We start from the raw sequence: 10,338 nt of genomic DNA on the forward strand, positions 1-10,338 counted from the left end.
AAACAGATCAACAATGTCGTTTATAAACAAGTTAAACAATGTTGGGCTCAGGTTGCAACCCTGCTTAACTCCTATAAGAGGTTGAAAAAAGGAACTAAGTCCATGCTTAACTTTGACCGCAGAAACAACTCTATCGTACATGTTTTTTAGAGTATAAAAATGACTGAAAAAAAGCAAGGACAGGACTAACACCAGGTGTCCGTCTTATAGAGATCTTCAATAAGGGAGAGTTGACTCTACAACTGTTTTGCCTTAGCCTAATCAAGAATTTGAACAAGGGTAAGAACTGGATAAAAAATATGCAGCAAAGCGAAGCAACGCAACAGAAGAACTTTCGACCCGGAAGTTAAAAGCGCTTTCATGCAACCATTTAACAACCATTTAACAACTCTCTCAGCCCAAAAGTTTTTCATTGAGAGCTTATGTTAAAATGATAAAAAAATAGTGCCTCAACCAATCACCAAAAAGCATGGTGCTTTCTGGTCACGGTGGTTGTCGATTTCATGTGCCGGAAGTTACTCAAGTGTGAATTAATTATCTGCATACCGCAGGACAAAGGGCCGACAAATCTCAAATGGCGGTTTTCGAAACGAAGATTCGCCGGCCGTATCGATTTATCTACCACTGCTGCTAAGCTTTAAGTTGATTTAAAGCAAAGTACTTCGTATTCCTGTTTACACTGATCAGTTAAGACTCAGGACTGTTTTCAAGAATGCATGGAAAAGAACTGTCACTTCAATACGTGGAAATCAGTTACAAATGGCGCGTCAAGAAAATTGGATAACAGCTTCGCCGAGGGCTTAGGTTTTGTCGTAAATGAGGAAAACAGGATTTACAACATATCAGCGAACACCACGGTAAGCAAGTCTATGTTTTTATTTTACTCAGTTGAAGTTCACATGGGGAAAATTAACCTTTGCGTGGAATGTTTACATAATGTTGATAAGATCAACAATGTCACGGTCGGTTAAATTAACGAATTTTAAGCAACTTTGAGATCTGAAAGCATCGCCCTAAATCATTTCTCCACGAAATCCTTTTAGTATCGAAAAGAACAATCATTTATCTGTCTAATACCAAATTTTCGGCCATTTATTTCGCTTCGCTCATACTTAAATAAAGCGATAAGTTTGACCTATTTTGAATTAAATCAAAAGTGTGTCGAATAAACTTAATTATATTTTGTAAATAAAAGGACTTTAAGAGCAGAAATTGCTTTCGACGTACTAATTTGATGTTATTCTTCGATATTAAACAGGTATTTTTCTTCCAGAGTGCTTTATTTTTCGACGCGAAGCTAACAAACTCGGCATAAATTTTGAGCTCCGAAAGCGTCAATTTTGCTGGATTTTAGAATTATCGATTTTCTCGAAAACAAATCGATATTTAGCCAAACAAAGTATACTGTGATTTATTTTATATTAAGGCCTACCCATGGTAAGAGAATGAGCGAAATCCATTACAGGGCTCTTGCCAAGAATTTTCATTTTTGTTTGAAATTTGTGCATATGTCCTCTTAAAACGCTTATTTCTCAGCTGTTATGGGTGCGATTTAGCTCAAATTTTACAGAGACATGAAGAAACGGTGAAAGATTGTGAATGTCATCTTTTATTTGGTAGATTGCATTAAACGGCGATGTTATAGCCTCGTTAGTGCCAAATTGGGAAAAACATGATTTTGTGGCAGAGTTTGCGGAGCGAGTAGGAGACAGCACACTGTGATCTTGTCAAAAGCTTATCAGTCAATACCTCAAGAGTGTCATAACAGAAGCGGATTTTTTAATTTAATGTTTGCCAGCAAGTTATGGCGGTTTAAGTGCGCAAATTTGAATTTAATGTCTTCTACCTCTTTCTACAAGAGCTCTTTTAAAATTCCGCTTCTGTTATGACACACTACAGTATTCATAGTTTACCTATCTGCAGTGGCAAGTAATGAAGTTCTGTATCCGCGCTGTATTCTCTGCCACAAAATTGTCGGAAAAGTCCAAACTTTGAGATTTCCGAAGGTGTCCCGACCTAAATACGATCATTTTGCCAAGGAGAGATGTAATTATGGTAATTATATTCCACGCTTTTATGGTGAGAACAATGCGTTTTTAAAAAGGGCACGATTGTTTATGCCAAATATTTTGTGATTACTCTGAGTTGCAGAAATATTCAAATTTAAATGAAAACAAGCTCAAAAACTCCCTACAATCTATATGAACGCATATCGCTAAGTGTTGTTTTAAATTGGTTAAAATATCAAAGAAACAGGGATTTTTTACAAATCACACGCACGCGCCCATTTTTTGTCCAGTCATAAATATCTCGTAAAGTTGTCGATGTCAGTCGTTGAACTTCGTGCATACGCTTTAAATAAATGCATAATGATGAGACTAAGGTGTCCCCCGCGACCTTAATACTGTGATATTTATCAAAAACAAAGATCTAAGAAACCAGATATGGAAAATGCACCTTATTAGAGCATTGTGAGCTAACATCAACCCGAGAAAGTATAGGTTTTCATTTTTTCTTCGCTCGTCACAAATTCAAATTCCACGCAGCAAGCTATATACCATTCTAGCGTTTTTCAAACTAGTTATCACTGACATTTATTCATATAGCATGCGAAGCTTTTTTGTTAGTTGCAGGGAATGTGAACTTATCTTATTTAGAACTTTATATCGATTAGAACTTTATATCGATTTGCCTGTGATGTGAAGAATTTAACTGGAAAGTTCAAGTTGCAGGTTCTTAATCTTGTTCGCTTGGCGCAACTGCACTGACATTTTCATTTTAGAAATCTTGACGCTAGTAGATTTGTTTTAATATCTAAAATCGTGCGTCAACTTATTATTCCAGTAGCATTCCGCTTTTCTCGCGATCGGATGCCGCCGTTTTTTTGACAAGTAAAGAAGACTGAGACAGCGGAGCAAGTAGAGAAATTTTTACTGACAAATTTCAATTTGTCAAAAACTGTATTTTTGCAGGGTGATAAATAATAACGTTCTAGGAATTGTAAAAACTGACAAACAAAATTCAGTGAAGAGAAAAACAAACTTTCGGTAATGCAATGAACTCCTGCTATTGAAGAATCTGATATTTCTCTTCAAGCAAAGAACGTATTTCTTTTCTAACGGCACGTAGTCTTTGAACTCGCCACGATGGTGAACATTTCGATAGGAGACGCCACCGACTTTTCTTGGGTAATCTCTCTGCTGAGATAGACTTCTGCCAAGCTGTTTGATCTAGTTTGTGTTAGTTCACGCTCATCAATTTCAATAGTTTTGAATTTACGTGATGCCAGTGTAAACTTCGACACTACGAGAAATCTCTCGCTGTTGGGAGTAATTTATTTTCCTCGGTTAGTTTAATTCCTGGGAAACGAACTTAAAAGCTTCTCAGTTGTAGTTTATATTTTAGCCTCCAATTTCTAACATGAAAAACGTTTTCTGATGCTTTTCGCTAACGACAGTAGGGCACTAATTTGCTTTTAACTTTAAAATGACAACGAAGTATTTTCTTCAAAAGCAACGGAATTTGACGATTTAAGGCATCGGCATCATACAGCGAACATCTTGATGTCAGCTACGGGTCTGTAAAGAAAATCTTTATCAAACTGAAATTATGAGGACGCGATCGCTTTCTGCGAATTTATAACGGAATATTCATTCGTCTGACTCAAAAGAAGTTGACCAATTCTCGGAAATATCGAAATGAAAAACCTGGTAGGGGGTTGATTACAAATATTTGTTTTGATTCTCGGAAAATTTGGACGCAAAACATTAATCAGAACTTGCATTCAATGAGAAACTATCCGAAAAAAGATCTCTTCGAATTGAGTTCAATAACACTGATCAAGTACCGGACCTTATTCAAGACGAAATAAAGCTTTTTGCTTTTGTATTTTATGCATATCTGCATAAAATTAAAAAGTATACACATTCTTGGAAATATAAAAAAAAACAACTGAAGAAAAATTGGTGGGGTGATTTCGCTTGAGTTACTAATAATTGCAATTCTTAGAAAACCTAGACTGTTATAACAACTGTTATTTTTCCTTGCTATTTTACTGGTTACAATACGTACCACATGTCATATTCAAACCAATCACATTTAAGGGTGCGTCTCTCCCTTAATTAGATAAAGATAACCTGAGCTCGCTTTCTTTCATTGCGTCCTCTTAGGTTGCGCTTGCCATCGCCGTGTGGTCGACGCCTCCAAAAAGACGACTTTTCCCAGGTTATTCTTCTCTTTTGTAAGGTAAATTTAAGCAAGTTCTTTATTAAATCTTTGTTGTTAGTTGACACTTCGAAATGTTTCTTCGAAAATGGTTTCTTTTTCTGATTCTACATACAAAGTATTCCCAAGCAAGAAAGACCTCGCTTGATTTCTTACCTGAATAGCTTTATCTGAAGGTTTTCGTTGATCTAAGGAGCTGAATAGCAAGCAATTTATTATACTGAGAACGAAGGTTTACCAATCGTAGAAAAAAATAAATCGATTCATATTATATTAAATATTGTTAAGTCCTTGAAATCTAAGTATCATGAAACTATTGATAAATTACGATGAAGAACTGTAAAATGTTATAGAAAAACCGAATTTATGAATCGAATTCGCTTACACTGATAAAGTACCCGAACTTATTCAAGGGCAGGCAAATGTCAAACGTTTTATTGATAATTTTAAGCAAACCTGCATAAAATTGAAGGATAGAAACATTCTTGGCAATTTTTTAAAAAAGACGAAATAAAAAGAGGTGACTTTTTCAGTTTCAATTTGATAATTGCAATTCTTTTAAAGACAAGGATAAAAACACCTGTTAAAGCATGTTATTTTTTCCTTTCTATCTTACTGGATAATAAGAAGTGTAACATAACATATTCAACCAATCATGTGTAAGGGTGTGCTGTCTGTAAGATAAAGATAATTTGAGCTTTCTCTGATAACACGCCCTCTTAAATTTGCGCTTACTATTGCAGTGTGCTCGACACCTCAAAAGAAGAGGACTTCACCCGTTTTGTCTCCTCCCTTGAAAGGTAAATCTATGATATTTTTCATTTAGTCTCAAGTTATTAGTTTAGTTTGATTTATTTCGGACGTCAGTGTCATCGCTGTTTGCGTATGGTGTCATACTTTGATTTCTTTGGAACTCTCTGAGACGTTTGTTTGATTCTCCGATTGTACGGCCGCGTTCACTCAAAAACTTCATAACCGAATTTGATAATTTTCTTATTCTTATGACATACAACGCATTTCTGAGCAAGAAGTTCGTCAGTATTTCTTGCGATTTTAGCCTAGGCCTCTTTTGCCTTCACTTCCCGAAAAACGCAGATAAAAACTTTGGTTTTGATGCTTTTACTTTTCATTTCTTACCTGCCTTCTTTAGATGCATCCTAGCAAAATAAAAATTGTACTTAACTAAACACTACGAACCAGAAAAAATATATATAAAAAACAACAAAGAAAAATAGATGCATCTTTGCGAAATAAAAATAAAATCGTAATTTGCGAAATAAAAATCGTACGGGTTAACCAAATACTGTGAAATTCGCCAGAAAAAAAGTATAAGAAACCAACAAAGGAAAATAGAGTTGAAGAATGCATCCTAAAGAAAAAAAAGAACTTATTTAGTTGTTTAAGTAACAAATTTTCGTTTGGGAATTTACCAGTGAAATAAAGAATAAATTCGAAAACATTCGATAGCTTTTTATTAATTTGTGTAGCTGTATTATTTCAATAACATTTTTTAGCTCTTTTAGCTCTTTACATGGAAAATGTGTTAATTCATCAAATGTGTTTTACAATAAAAACGGAACGATTACAGGATCTGAGTTGGTTCCTCTTGTCGCAACGGCACTGAATTATTAATAAATTAATATCAGTAACCTTGACGCTTGCAGATTAGCGTTCTCGTTATGAGGAAAAGCAAAAATAAGGCCTCGGTTCTTTTGAAGAATGCCGCCTTTTTTCGTTAAAGCAAAGCAGGCGATTTAGGTGAAGAAAAAACAAACTTTTCACTGACTTATTTCAGCCAGTCGTCGGTACACTATATTTTTAAGGTGAAAACTGATGATTACATTCTGAGAAAACCAGAAGTCGAACAAAATGGGGAGGTATTTTGTGAATCGTCTTTCCTTTTGTTAAGTTGTTTTTCTTGGAAATTTTTTAATAATGCAAGGGACATCTTAACTTCTATTGGAGCATCTGTATTTTTTTAACAACAGAACATCTTATTTTTAATTTGTCAATACGTCTTAGCGCTTGCCATTACAGTGCGGCGGACATCTTAATGTCCGCAATCAAACGGGTCGTATAAGAATACTGTATTCGTGAAACTTGAATCATGGGGCCAGAAGAAGTTTTTCCTCATTTAAACGTGCATGTTTGATTAGACGGAGGGTTACCGATTTCTCGGTTAATTAACTTTTCTCTCTTGTTTAAATTCTTAGAAAAGGTGGATGGAAAACATTACACAAAATAGTTTATAAGTTAATTTGCATCGATGAGAAGATTGCGGTATACTATCATCTTGGCCCGTCGTCTTAAATTTTAAACTTGTAGTTGATACTGACTTTGATTCCTTAACTTACATGCTTCTTTACATCAAATTGAAATGTAGATTGTTTTGAATCTTTAAACCCACAAGAATAAACCAATCAAATTGGTTAATTTTTGACAGGTTCACGTGTGCACGTGTTCACGTTTGGGTGATATGCAATATTCAATTAAATTTGAAAGTTTGAAACGAATAACACATTCCGTTCGCCGTTAATCAAAACTATTCTGGAATACTAGGCGGCACGCGCTGACTATTTTGACTGTAATCAAACTAAAATCACTAGGGTGCAAACGCTTTCTGCGAAATAAATATAAACTTGCCGGAGAAAGCTAAAAAATTCTTGGAAATGTTTAGAAATAAATAATACTGGTAGGGGGTTTATTGGGACTGATTTTTTGATTGTCCGAAAATAAAGATGAAAAAATCGGAGTAGCGTTTTTGCAAACTTGCATTTTTAGTGCAGAATGCACTTTTGTGATGGTTTGGTGGGTTGTTTTTTATCCCCGTTTTATTTTTTATCCCATTTATTTATTTATTTTAATTTATTTATTTTTTTTTTTGGGGGGGGGGGGGGGGGGTTTTTTCTTTTTTGAAAATAAAAAATTTTTTATATATATTAAGAATAATATCTGAACAAATACCCCTTCCACTAGCTAGTACCGAGGAGTAATGAGAAGTTATTCAAAGAGAAGAACGACATTATACTATTTACAGAAAAATTTGACTCATATTTCATTAACGTAAGCTGAGAACAACCACATTTACGGAAATACAAAAAAAAAAAAACAGTTTGGATTTGAATGGCTTTCCTTGAGTCACTGTTAATTGCAATCGCCCTTGTGTTGTTTAGTGAAGTTGTAATTCTTTGAAAATTAAGGTACTGCGATGGACTCCTTAGTATTAAGCATCTGATTTTTCTTTTCAAGCGAAGACATAATAGTTAACATCGTCAGGAGACGCCACCGACCGACTTTCCTTAAAAAATCTCTCTGCTGACATAATTTTCTGCCAAGCTATTCGATCTAGTTTGTGTTTTTTTAAGTTGATCAGCTTCAACATTTCTTAATTTTCTTTATGCCAGTATCAAACTTCGACACTGTGGGAAATTTCTCCCTCCTGGGAGTCACTTATTTTCCCGGCTCTGTTAGGTTAATTCCTGGAAAACGAACGAACAAACTTTGTTGTTTATTTTTTAGCACCAAACGTATTACCGAACTAACTTTATCTAATGTTTTCTTCTTATCTAAGACTTAATTGCTTTCAACTAAGAGTTAAAAACGAAGTTTTTTCTGCAAAAGCAATGATACCGAGAAAAGAAATGTTACCGAGAGATATCTGGCATTTGAATTTGAGAATCGGCATCACATTGCGGGCATCTTGATGTCAGCTACGCCAGGTTTTAAAAAGGAATATTCATCAAACTGAAATAAAGAAGACATGATCGCTTTCTCTGAACTTTTATTTTTGTTTGACGCAAAGCTGGCAAATTCCCGGAATTATCTAAATGAAAAACAGGCAGGTGGTTGATAAGGACTGTGTGCTTTGATTCTCGGAAAATGTGGACAGAAAACATTAGTCAGGGTAGATTTTTGTGAACTTGCAACGATCCGACAAAAGTAGTACGAAACACAACTTTCTGCTAATGTATTTTACGCATATCTGCATAAAGCTGAGGAACAACCATATTCCTGGAGATATAGAAAACAAACAAAATTGGTGGGGCGATTTTGTTTGAGTCACTGATAATTACAATTCTTAGAAAACGTTGACTAAGATTAAAACACTTGTTATAGCATCTGTTATTTTTTCCTTGTTATCTTACTGGTTAATAATATGTACGACATGTCATATTTAAACCAATCACGTCTAAGGTTCGTCCTTTCCTAAGATAAAGATAGCCTGAGCTTGCTTTCTTTCATAATGCCCTCTTAGGTTGCGCTTGCCATCGCAGTGTGGTCGACGCATTGAAAGAAGACAACTTTTCCCGGTTTCTTTTTTTCTTTTGTGGGGTAAGTTTGAGCAAGTTCTTTATTAAGTTTCAACTTTGCTGTTGATTTTTGTGCCCTCCCCCCTCCCCATTTTTTTCAAATAACAAATACTGTTAAGTTATTTGAAACTGAAGTTGAGAAATTAATTCTTTACTTTCAAAATGAATTTCTGCTTTGAAAATTACACTGTTTGTTTTATTCCTGGAAAACGCTCAATTTCTTACCTAAATATCTTTGTCTGGTAACTTTTGCTAATCTAATGATCCGATAAGGAACTGAATTTTCATCAGTTTATAATGTTGAGAAGGAAGATTTACCAATCGTCGGGAATTATTTACATTAGTATCATTCAACAATCGATAATTTACGGTAATGAGTTGTAAACGTTTACAGAATTCATAAGCAGGCAGAAGTCAAAGTTTTACTGATAACTTTTGCGCATATCCGGATCAAATTAAAGGGTAAACACATACATAAAGGGGTAAAAACGTAGGGAAAACGGGTCAGACTAAATGGTGTGGGTGGGTGGGTCGTGGGGGGTCGTGCGTCGTGCGTCGTGCGTCGTGCGTCGTGCGTCGTGCGTCGTGCGTCGTGCGTCGTGCGTCGTGCGTCGTGCGTCGTGGGTCGTGGGTCGTGGGTCGTGGGTCGTGGGTCGTGCGTTTTGGGTCAAGGCAAGTTCAAGGCAAGTTCGACCCCGATGCAAAGGAGCATTCTCACCGATTTGTTATTTTTGGATACCGTTTTTCTTATTAACAAGAACATGTTTTTCTTTCATGTCGGGCCCACCGTTTCGCTTTTTTCCCTTCATGTCTGCCGGACAGTTTTACGGAAGTTGGCCGAAAATTGCAAGTATTTGCTTTACCTTGGTGTGCAGGCTGTTTGCCGACTGAGAATTTTCTGATCGGCAACGTTTTGGTAACAACCAAAATATTGAACGATTTCATGTAGGTAGCTTGGTGGTTCTTCATTCCATATCGATTAAATGATCATGTTATTCATTTATTTGTTTTTCCAATTTTATCAGGGAAGTCACGCTAGCCAATATATTTAATAATTTTTAAAGATTCGGGGCTTTTCTTGGTCATTTCAAGTGAAAAAGTTACAACTTCTCAAGTCTTTTTTTAACTTTAAGGGATTTCTACAGAACACCTAATGGAATTTTTTTTCCTGTGCATGGCCAACTTTTTATTCCTCTAATTGAAAAAAAAGAGAGTTTCTTTTCCGTTGACCGCTACTTACCAGTGATCCAATTAGTGGCGTGGGAACGCTCAAGTATGATTGGTTAAAAATAGGTGAAATGTACATGTTTGCTGAAAGCATTTGCGGAAGCTTTATGAAAACTTGCACTGTCTGGGACTATAGCGAAAGAAATTATTTATATTCTTGAAATGACTTAATAATTGTACGCCGGTTTTAAGTACTAGAGATTTGTTTCACAAGGCCAAATCGATGTTGCTGTTTCAGAATCCGAACTTGCAGGTTTGTCGTCGACCGCGGTCAAACGACAGAAATATGTCAAAAACAAGACAAGTACTTTAAAGATAAGGTTTTGATTTTAATAATAATAATGACGGTATTTATATAGCGCATTTCCATATGCTCAATGCGCTTTACAACACTTTGCGGGGGACTTATGACAGACTGTAATTAAGCAGTTTACAACGAATGAGGATTTTCACAATTTAAAGTTTCATACATTACCGGTATCGTGACAATTTACAAAGCTTTTTGGGGCTTTATTAAAAAATGTTTGAAAATGGTGATATGTGGACTTCTCTGCGCCATTTTTTCAAAGCACTTTGT

At 35.5% G+C, this 10,338-nt stretch overlaps 2 protein-coding genes across 2 annotated transcripts in view; both read left to right on the plus strand.

Annotated features, from left to right (window-relative positions):
• LOC144639170 (uncharacterized) overlaps positions 1–10,338 on the plus strand; it is a 95,060-nt gene that overhangs the window by 76,452 nt on the left and 8,270 nt on the right. The window lies entirely within an intron of this gene.
• LOC144639111 (cytolytic toxin-alpha-like) overlaps positions 8,491–10,338 on the plus strand; it is an 8,365-nt gene continuing 6,517 nt past the window's right edge. Inside the window, exon 1 of the mRNA XM_078498362.1 lies at positions 8,491–8,556. The gene's annotated coding sequence lies outside the window, so the exon portion shown is untranslated. The remainder of the gene's footprint in view (positions 8,557–10,338) is intronic.

The sequence above is a fragment of the Oculina patagonica genome, chromosome 14, assembly GCF_052425735.1.
Source record: "Oculina patagonica isolate OP01 chromosome 14, crgOcupat, whole genome shotgun sequence".
Taxonomy (NCBI): Eukaryota; Metazoa; Cnidaria; class Anthozoa; order Scleractinia; family Oculinidae; genus Oculina; species Oculina patagonica.